This window comes from Leptinotarsa decemlineata, unplaced genomic scaffold, assembly GCF_025532065.1.
Source record: "Leptinotarsa decemlineata unplaced genomic scaffold, Ldec_3_MD MMD2_tig00003798_RagTag_RagTag, whole genome shotgun sequence".
NCBI classification, from domain to species: Eukaryota; Metazoa; Arthropoda; class Insecta; order Coleoptera; family Chrysomelidae; genus Leptinotarsa; species Leptinotarsa decemlineata.
This window is the reverse complement of record NW_027412596.1, coordinates 1,019,726-1,029,310: the sequence shown is the minus strand read 5'-3', so window position 1 is coordinate 1,029,310 and position 9,585 is coordinate 1,019,726. Positions and strand designations below refer to the sequence as shown.

The following is a 9,585-nucleotide window of genomic DNA, read 5'->3' as shown; positions in this document are numbered from 1 at the left end:
ATTCCTCTAGGCTGGGATTGAATCAAATATGTGAATGAATGTCATTACGATGTCATCGATGACATAAGCAGATCAAGCTTATTCCGTGACATTGAAAAATCGTAATTCATAAATTATTTGTGTGTATTTTCTATAATGTTATCCAATTTGGTACTGAAGAGCCTTAGGGCAAGTGTCTTAAGGCGAAACATCGATGTATACCAGTGAAGGTGACAGTGTTCCATGTGAGTGCAATTTGTTACCATTTATTCAAAGTGGAAATCATGTGAATGATATCTGATTTCTATTTCAAAACGAATGTTTGAAATACACACTGAGTAGAGAAAAGTATCTTCTGTATAATTCAGTGTTCATATAGAAGTATTTGTTTTGAAAGATTTATTTTCTTTCGTGTGATTCAATGTTCATATGAATGTAGCTGTTTCAGGAGGACTTTCTTTCAGTATGTGTCTGAAAGTTACTTCTTTGCATGATCTACACATCCACGTATAGAGTTACTTATTTTCAAATTGATTACTTCCTTTCTTTCTTTGTAAGATTCCCTCATCCTTTTTTTGTATCAAGATGGCGTAGTAGAGAACCAAAAACTTTCCCAAAAATTTATTACTCCTAAAAATATAACCCCTCCAATTCAAATATTAGATGTTCTTCGAAACATTGAAAAGTCAATTGTTTCGTATCTGTATCTTTGGGCAATATTGCTGACTCGGTGATGTAGTCATTTTTTTTTTCGAGTACTGAGAATACGTTTTTTTCCGTGATATTTAAGGTGATAGTTTCAGTTTTGTTCTTTATTTTATATATTTTATTTTATACCTATAAAATATATTTTATTTTATAGGTATTCACTTTCTGAAACCAAATAAATTATTTCCTGATATGTGTGTCATTTGACATGAAATCAATGCAAACTTAAAATGTTCATTTGAAAGGAATATCCCGTGAAATATTGTTCAATTATGAAATTTCTTTTATTGTCAGGGTTCAAATTATCATCTAGAGGAAATGGTTGATTTGGAATGCCATTAATGAAGTTTAAAATTTCTATACTTTCAGCAATACACAAATTATGTAAAATGGCACAAGCTACTGCCATATTGCCAACAAAATCTGAAGCATGACGTTATTTTCTTTCGGATATTAAACACCTGAAACGTACTTTCGAAACTCCTTGCTGAAGCATGTCTTCCTTTATATCTCTCCGCAGGACTATTGAAGGGTTAATACAAAATTGCGGTCGTGAGCCAAGGTTGCTAAAGATAACTAAAATCTCCTAACAACCAACTATGATGATCGCCTGCAGCATAACATCGCCTGGGTTCATCTTGAATTATGGAGTTTATTCAAATAAATGAATCATGGCAAAAACCTGAATATATTGCGTTAATATTGAGTATTCGCAAAGTATAATTACAAATCCGAACCAGCTAGAATTTTAAGAAAAATTAACAATTTTTTGAAAAGTACTTACAATTCGTACATTTTTTGAATGGACCCCTTTCCGGTTCAAGTAATTGTGTTCCTCTTCTCGTGGCTCTTATAATTGCTATCTATTGCTCCTATAACTCCCCGAAATCCTGTGTGTCCCATAAATGTTTCTTTCATTTAAATTTTCCACTCAGCAGAGTTTCAGAAACGTTGAGAATTAACGGTGCTTTATTGAATACATAAAAATGTCTATCAAAACTCTCTAGTGTTGAATTTTTGGGGCATAGGCTATCACCAAATGAAATTTAATTGTTATCTAGTTACATTGGAGTCATACAAACATTCACACCTCCTAAGAGTATCGAAGAAAAATATAGGTTTTCAAGCTCAGTGAAAATGGATACCATCTTTAGATACTTCAACCGAACCGATAAGATAGCTAATTCATATGAAATTGGTCAAAAAAACAAATATCGTTAACTTTGAGTAGATGATCAATAAAAATCTTCCTGGAAATGGAAGGATTATCTAATAAAATTAGAAAATTTGGATTTAACGATCAGAAGGCAAGAACTCAGATTATAGCGTATGCGAGTCCAATCGGTCTAGGAGGTGTCCTGATCCAATTCAATGAATATATACCTCAAATCATCGTGCTTGAGAATGAAAGTTCAAATGATTATGAAAGAAGGTACTGTCAAACTGAAGAAGCTTCAGCATTAGTTTAGGCTGTGGAACGTCTTCACATTTATCTATGGTAAAGACATCTTTGAATTGGTATAGACCACAAACTGTTATAAACTATATTTGTACCAAAATCCTGGCCTTGCACTCAAACAAAAAGGTGTGTGTTAAGGCTACAGTGCTTTAACGTGTTTTTGATGAAATTCTATAAGGTTATAAAATATCAGAGTAGCGCCGCAAAAGATTACTCCATATATGTGTCAGATAAATAGTGCCTATTACTAACTGTCATTTCCGGATTCTTTACTATTCCACTCCACATCGGTGAATTTCATTTATTTCATTTTGAATTAAAGTATTTTCTTGAGATCGCACGATTTCCTTCAATAATCGTGGATTAGTGTATATAGTGGTATATAAGTATTCAACGTCTCATGGTTGCGTCGGGCTTTGGCACATGAGGTGAGTTTTCGAAAATTATATTGTTTTATACCACGTCCTTTCTTGATCAGACCGTTACACTTCAAATGACTTTCATGGCGTTTAATGATACGGTTTCGACTTCTAATTCCAAATCGCCCAAAGAATAGGAGTTTGTGACAGCAAGACTGGGTTTCCTGAATCTTTCTTCTCAACAGTTTTTCTTCACCTCTGCCTCCGACCTTTATGTTACTTCTATTATAATATATTTACTGCTATTATAGAGATATATTCAAACCATTCACACATTTCTTTCATTTCAACTGAAGTATAGTTTGTCAAGTATGCCAATTTGATTTAGTAATTTCAGCTGTAAGAGTGGCGTATGTTTTATTTTGTTGTAAATCACTTGGCACCCTCCTATATAATATTTTTGTCTGATACTAATAAGACCCACACCCGACTCCACTGAGATATTAGTCGGTGCATAAACTTGAACTGTTCTATCGCTTACTGAGAACAGCCAAAAATTACATAACAGTTTTCTGTATCTGTATCTCTAGAGTAGGGGTGGTGAGTGTAGCCCCACAACACTTAGGCCACATGTGACCCATTGTACCTCCTCCTAAGTAGTTGTCCTTCTAGGTCATTGTATATCCTGTCTTTTCCAGGAAGGTGGACAGGTCTCTGGGAGACATCTTATCGGCAGGTGTGGGCCAAGACCCGCCGAACACACACTCTCTTATTGACGATAACTCCGGAAATTCGCATAGGACATGCCTGACACTTTTATCTTTCTGTTCATACAACCTGCATAGAGGTGTGTCCACTAGCCCCATATTGTGGAAGTGTTTCCTTAGTAGAAAGCGGCCATTCAGAAATCCTACTGTTCAGCGTAGATTTTTCCTGGTCATCGTCAGATATTTCTCAGACGCCAGCTTCCTAGGGTCGCCCAGGGTGATCCTGGCAAGACTGAATACTTTGGTTTCATCCCATCTCTTAAGGGGTTGAGCATGGGTGTGACGTTTGGCTAGTTCCGCAATTGTCGAAGTCATCAGGCCGTAGGTGCCACTTGGTCCTAAAATTCTTAGTCCAGCCGCTATCTTGGCTAAAGAGTCGGCAATGAAATTACCTTCATTCCTGTGGTGCCCTCCAACCCACCTCAGGATAATTTTATTATCTACCGAGGCTTTGGCTAAATCTTGGTGGCACTCCAGTACTAGCCCTAAAGTAACACGTTGTCTTGTCTGCTATCAATGCCGATCGTTATGTTTTTGCCAGAAATTCCTCTCCTTGTTAATCCTTTTGTGGCGATTGAGATGTCAGCCAGTTCTGTTTGGACCACGCTGGTATTTTTTCCATTCCATACTTAATTCTTAGGCTTAGTGATCTTGAGTACACTCCACATTCCGAGCATTCTTTGCTTTTGAGCCGTCTGTGTAAAGAAGTATTGCATCTGTAGCATCCGACTCATTATTATGTTTTATTTATATAATGTAGGGTTCATCAAATACAAACCTGGGTTCAATTGCATCACTGGTTGCCTGCAGCAGAGCTTACGCAGTAAGCGCCTCTCAACCTCAATTGACTCATTCCTACTTCGAGCTTTACACCGGCCGTGCCCAATCATAACATGGCCATTACCGCAACCTCCTTAATGTACAGATACAGAGGGGTCAGACCAGTAATTAATTTCATTGCCGCGGTTGGTTTTATTCTCATGGCTCCTGTAGTGATTAAATAAGCCGGTCGCTGTATTTGATAACATTTTTATATGACCGTTGCTTGTAGAACTTTCTGTCCTCATGGACAGGTCTTATTATTGCAGTGTAGATCCACACGGTGACCACACGGGGTGAAAGACCCCATATGCGTCTCACTGTCCTCCGGCATTGGTAATGAGCCACATATGCTCTTTTTGCTCTACTCTGTTGGTGGGAATTCCATGTTAGCTTCCTATCGAGGATAGTATAGTATTTCACCTCTTCAGAGAATTTTAGTTTGCTTTTAAGATTTCGGGAGTTTTGGGCTCATTAACCTTTTTTCCTGCTGAAAAAGACCATCTCAGTCTTCTTGGGATTGATCGACAGTGAGTGTTCCTTTTATCATGTTCCTATCAATTTGAGCCCATCCTGCACTCTACCGCACAGTGTGTTAACAAATTTGCCTTTCTGCAAGATAACTATGTCATCTTCATATGTAATTATGTGGAACCCATTATCGTTGAGGTGATCAATCAGGGTATCCTGAACTATGTTTCAAAGAAAGGGTGATAAGACCCCTTTCTGTGGACATTCCCTCATGACCAGTTCTCTCACTGTAGTGCCTCTTACATTGATACTTATTGCTCTATCAGAGAGCATTTCGAGTATCCATTCTCCTACTGCCAGGGGTACATTCCTGGAGTGTAGTTGCTGGGTAATTGTTGGAAAGGTTCGCTATCTATAAATATACCCAGGATGGATTTTTTGTTGTCCAATGATCTTTCGATTTTGTCAACCAAATCAGTAGACCTTCTTGGAGTACATGCATGCTGATTTGGATGGAGTGGGTTGTGAACTACTATCGCTCACAAAGCCTCTACATAGTTTTTAAAAAAAACGATGTGAGGCTAATTGGTCAGAATGCTTTTGGTAAGGTGTAGTCCATCTCACCACTTACTGGGAATATACCTCAGAGCTGAAGAGGCTCTGAATATTCCTTTCAGGTGCGGCCCGATATGGCCCATCTTGTCCTCGTCAATTACTGCACTAGCATATTGCCAGTCGTATTGGTACTTCCACCTAGGAAAGACAGAACCTGAGAAGTGAGTTTTCATAAGAATCTCGGTACCCTCTCGGAAGTTGGCGGCTTTGTCGACATTTCATTTTCATCAGGATGCCGATACTCTTATGATAGTCATTTGAAAGTGCCTTCTGTAGCCTAGAAGCTGGTGGGAAGTCTTGTACGTTTTACCTTGTTAAAGATCGTTCTCTTCTGTCTTCCTGATGTATTCCAGTTCAGGACTCCACCATGTATTGGTTGTGCTATCTGCTTGAAACATCCATATCGGACAGGATTTCTTGTAGGCAATATCTATTTCGTTTTGGATAGATAACGTGTACATTTTCAGTTCTCCATTATTGTCATCAGTCAGAGATTCAGGCTTACCGTATAGGTTAATCAGCGGTGGTCTAACAAAGAAATATGGTCCGAGACTTGCCAGTCCTGAATTTTGTTTGATATTTTGGCTACGGGCATTGATAAATGTCGGCTCCGGCCCTCTGTTCAAGATTGTTAGATATTTCTCAATTATATATTCATATATAATGGCCTTGGGGTCGCTATTCACTTTAGGTGGCTTGACTTCTAGGGACCTGGGGTCTCCAGAGTTACCCTCTGCTTATTTTCGTGGTACTCTTATAGTCAATGAGATAAACGCGTAGCTTATCCTCATTGATTTCTTCTTTAGGAACATCATCTTCTCCGATCCCGAAGACGAGGAGTTGTCCTTGTGGGTTCACCTTCACCACATGGTGGAAAGTGCACCATCTTGCTACCGTCAAGTCAGGATTCTGCGCCTTCAGCCGAAGTAACACCCCCCACTTTCCACCGGATGTCGTCTTGTGGACATCCTCCGGGATCCGGAGCGAGGCTTTGGTAAGCTTTGGGAGCTTATCCACACTGATGACTGCAAGTGATGCCTCCTCCCACAGCTTAATATCCATTGTAGCTTTCTTCAGCCACTCTAGCGTCACGTCATCATCACATACCACTCTGAAGATTTGCTGTTGCTGCTGGAGGCAGAGAAGATCATTTTGTCCAGCTTCTCCAGCAGTTGTTTTTTAATGAGACTCTCCCATTCTGCGGTAACCTTATCGTACGGGTTAGTCTCATCTATGATGACAACCTTGAGGTGTCTCACGGCGGCCTCCATGAATGTTTTGGAAAGTACAGCGACATTACTATCATTGCGCGGCTTCTTCAACTTTCTTGGGGTTCCCTACGTGGAGGTGCTCACGTTTCCGTCAGTAATACGGATGTGCTCAGAACTATACATCATTGCGGCACCGATACTCATTGATATCCATACCATATTATGAAGCTATCGTTGTATTGCCATTCGGTTGTTATTTCCGTATCCTGCAGTGCAACGAGGAAGCTTATTGTTCGACAACCTGAGCTATTGCACATGCAAAAACATTAGGTGGTGGTTCGAGCAGTGAGACAATAAATCAGATTTGTCTCAGTTGATTATTCACCTCAAACACGTACACTTTCATGATAGTAATTATATTCTTAAAAAGGACTGATACGTAATTATATATTGTCTTTTCTGCTACTACTGTCATCTACCTTCTTAGCATATAAGTCAAATACTAACTATGAATACAAAAAGTGATGAGAATATACAACACTTGGATTTGGTTCATACAAAGAACACAAATTTTCTGGACAAAGACATTCATTTATTATTTTATTGTAATTTCATTTCAAGATATTTTGCTTGGTGTAATTATTATTCTCACCTTTTTTTAAATTTCGATTGTCATTTGTTATTGCAGAGATTTCAAATCACATCATATTAGACAATGGAAGGGAACGTTTATTAAATTCTGAGTTTGAAGTCGAAATCTTTTATTTTTCAAATTGATTCGTGGCCCTTTTATACTTTCATAAATTTCATTTCATTTCAAAAATTTATAAAAACATATTATGTGTAAAAAGAAGTTAACTAACTATATAAGGAATTTTCATTGAAATCCACCAGTGTTGTTTTTTATGATTGTCAGTTATTTGGTAAAAAACTATAAGAAAGAAACTGAAGAATTTTGTACAAAAACTTTTCTGGTGTCCATTTCCTGCAAATTTAATCTTAATGTACCAGCCAGTCCGTCGTTCGTTGACAGCATTTTCTTTTTGGAATTTAGAGCACGTAATAGTTTCGCAAACGCGAATATCCGGTGTGACAGGATATCGTAAGCTGGCATTCGAGAAGTCGACCTCCATGGCCAATACACGTCGGCTACTTATCGGAATTTCCTGATCCCGAACGACACTTGTCATTTGTTACGACTGTAGTCTTGAGTATCGTGCCGGAGGATTTATTAAACTTGTTCCAGACTGCTGTCTGAAAAGAGGCGGTTACGAAAATATTCATGCTCTTTCCAAGTTCCCTGCAGTGCACATCTTGATACATTTGATTCACAACTGGGGACACTATCGTTTTTGAAATATACTATAAATTGATGAATGTAGCCATTACTACGTGGCAGGAACTCGTCATGAAAAATGAGAATTGAAACTTTCTATGTTTTTTACCACTTCTATTTGTAACTAACGTTAATGCAGTTTTGTCCTAAAAAGACATTGAAATTATACCTTAAATTGTATAAGTTTGAAAATATCCTTATAGGACGGAACTGCAGTAACGTTATTTAGGTACAAATGAAAGTGATAGAAAACATACATAGTTTCAATTTTCATTTTTCTTAGCTTGTGTAAGTTGAGGATATCATAGTTTGCAATTTATGAGGGAAGAAATAATTGAAATGTATGTAATGATTTCGCTTTTTCTATTGGTAATTGTTCATTTAAAATGTAGAAATTTTTTCTTATTTCAGGGTGACTGATCAGCAGAACGGCAATGTACTCTTTGAATTACTCCAATATTTTGAAAAAATGTATTATCATCTTCAAGCAAAAGCTACAAAAATTGTATGATGATAGAGAAATATTATAAAATTATCACAACAGGCTCGACTAACTGTTGGTGAGTATGGCCGTGTCGGAAATAATGTTATATTTGAACAATTAAAATATGTCAATATAATAAAACAAGTATGTCAACTCCTCACTGGTATAAAGAAGATTATTTCAATACACTTAATGAAAATCGTAATAATTTACCGGTGAGAGCCATGTGGTTGAAGACCAAAGAGAGAGAAAAAAGAACAATTGACACTGACAGCTGTCATGTGATTTACTTTATTGTTTGTCTATGTTGGAACTGTGGAACAATTGAAAACAGTTTTGGTGCAAATGTGATCAGAGTCATCCGCTGTTATATACGCCTATTAATGAGAAAACCCAATATAAAATAATGTGAATTGTTATCGATATCAAGTAGAAAGGCATATATTCCGCTGAGGTGATCAATGTCTGATCTTCTATTAAGATAATAATGAATTTCATCAACATTTTGGAATAACTTGTGTTATAAGAGTACACTTTCGTTCTGCTGATCACTCGAAGATATTTTTATGTTTTTTTCTTTAGTAGTCAGGAGAGACTGTTCTTCAACTGAATCACAAAGTGGTCCCGCCCGAAGGAGAAGCTAGCCAGGGATAAAAAATAATAGATGTGAGTATGTCCAAAACACATCTTACAGCATATGGATAAATAAGTGTTATTACAAGGTGTAGAATATAAGACCACAACAGGAAGATACACTTGCAGGTTAGGAACCAAACTTCTCAACTATGAAATAAACAGTAAACATAATTCTCTCAATCACATTCAATAAAACTTGAAGTTTCTTATGAATGAGATAATCCAATCATCAGATCGTAAAGTCTTATCAAAATTTTCTGGGAGACAACAAATTTCATAGAATGAAATGTTTCACAAAATTAGATCAAAGAGTTCAAATAAATTCATCAAACTCGTACCAGCAGGTAATACATTGCAACTGTTCACAGAGTCAGAACGAATAAGAAATCTTTCAAACATTAATATCCCTGAGGACATCTCGGAAGTTTTTGGCCTTGAACTCCAAATTTAGAATCGAACCCATCGTTGTTGAGACATTTTCTATAAAAAATCTTCTAGCATCTATATCACATCTCTATATCACATCTCTATATCACATCTACTATCTCTGATGACAATGTTGAAAAGTCAATAGTGGCTCGTTCTACTGATATTATCACTAATTTCATTAACACCTATAACCGTAACAATGATTTTTTTAACACTTATCAATTAAAACTAAACATCTGTAAAAAAATAATTCCAGGGTCATTGTAACTGAGTTTGATAAAGTCAATGTCACTGTGGTCCTTGACCGTGACC

The 9,585-nt window shown here is 37.1% G+C and overlaps 1 long non-coding RNA gene across 1 annotated transcript in view; it reads left to right on the top strand.

The window, feature by feature from the left end:
- The first annotated feature begins 8,133 nt into the window (after positions 1–8,133).
- The window catches only part of LOC141483657 (uncharacterized), a 123,766-nt gene continuing 122,314 nt past the window's right edge, over positions 8,134–9,585 (top strand). The window contains exons 1-2 of the long non-coding RNA XR_012466212.1: positions 8,134–8,284; positions 8,794–8,874. This is a non-coding gene — a long non-coding RNA (uncharacterized lncRNA). The remainder of the gene's footprint in view (positions 8,285–8,793; positions 8,875–9,585) is intronic.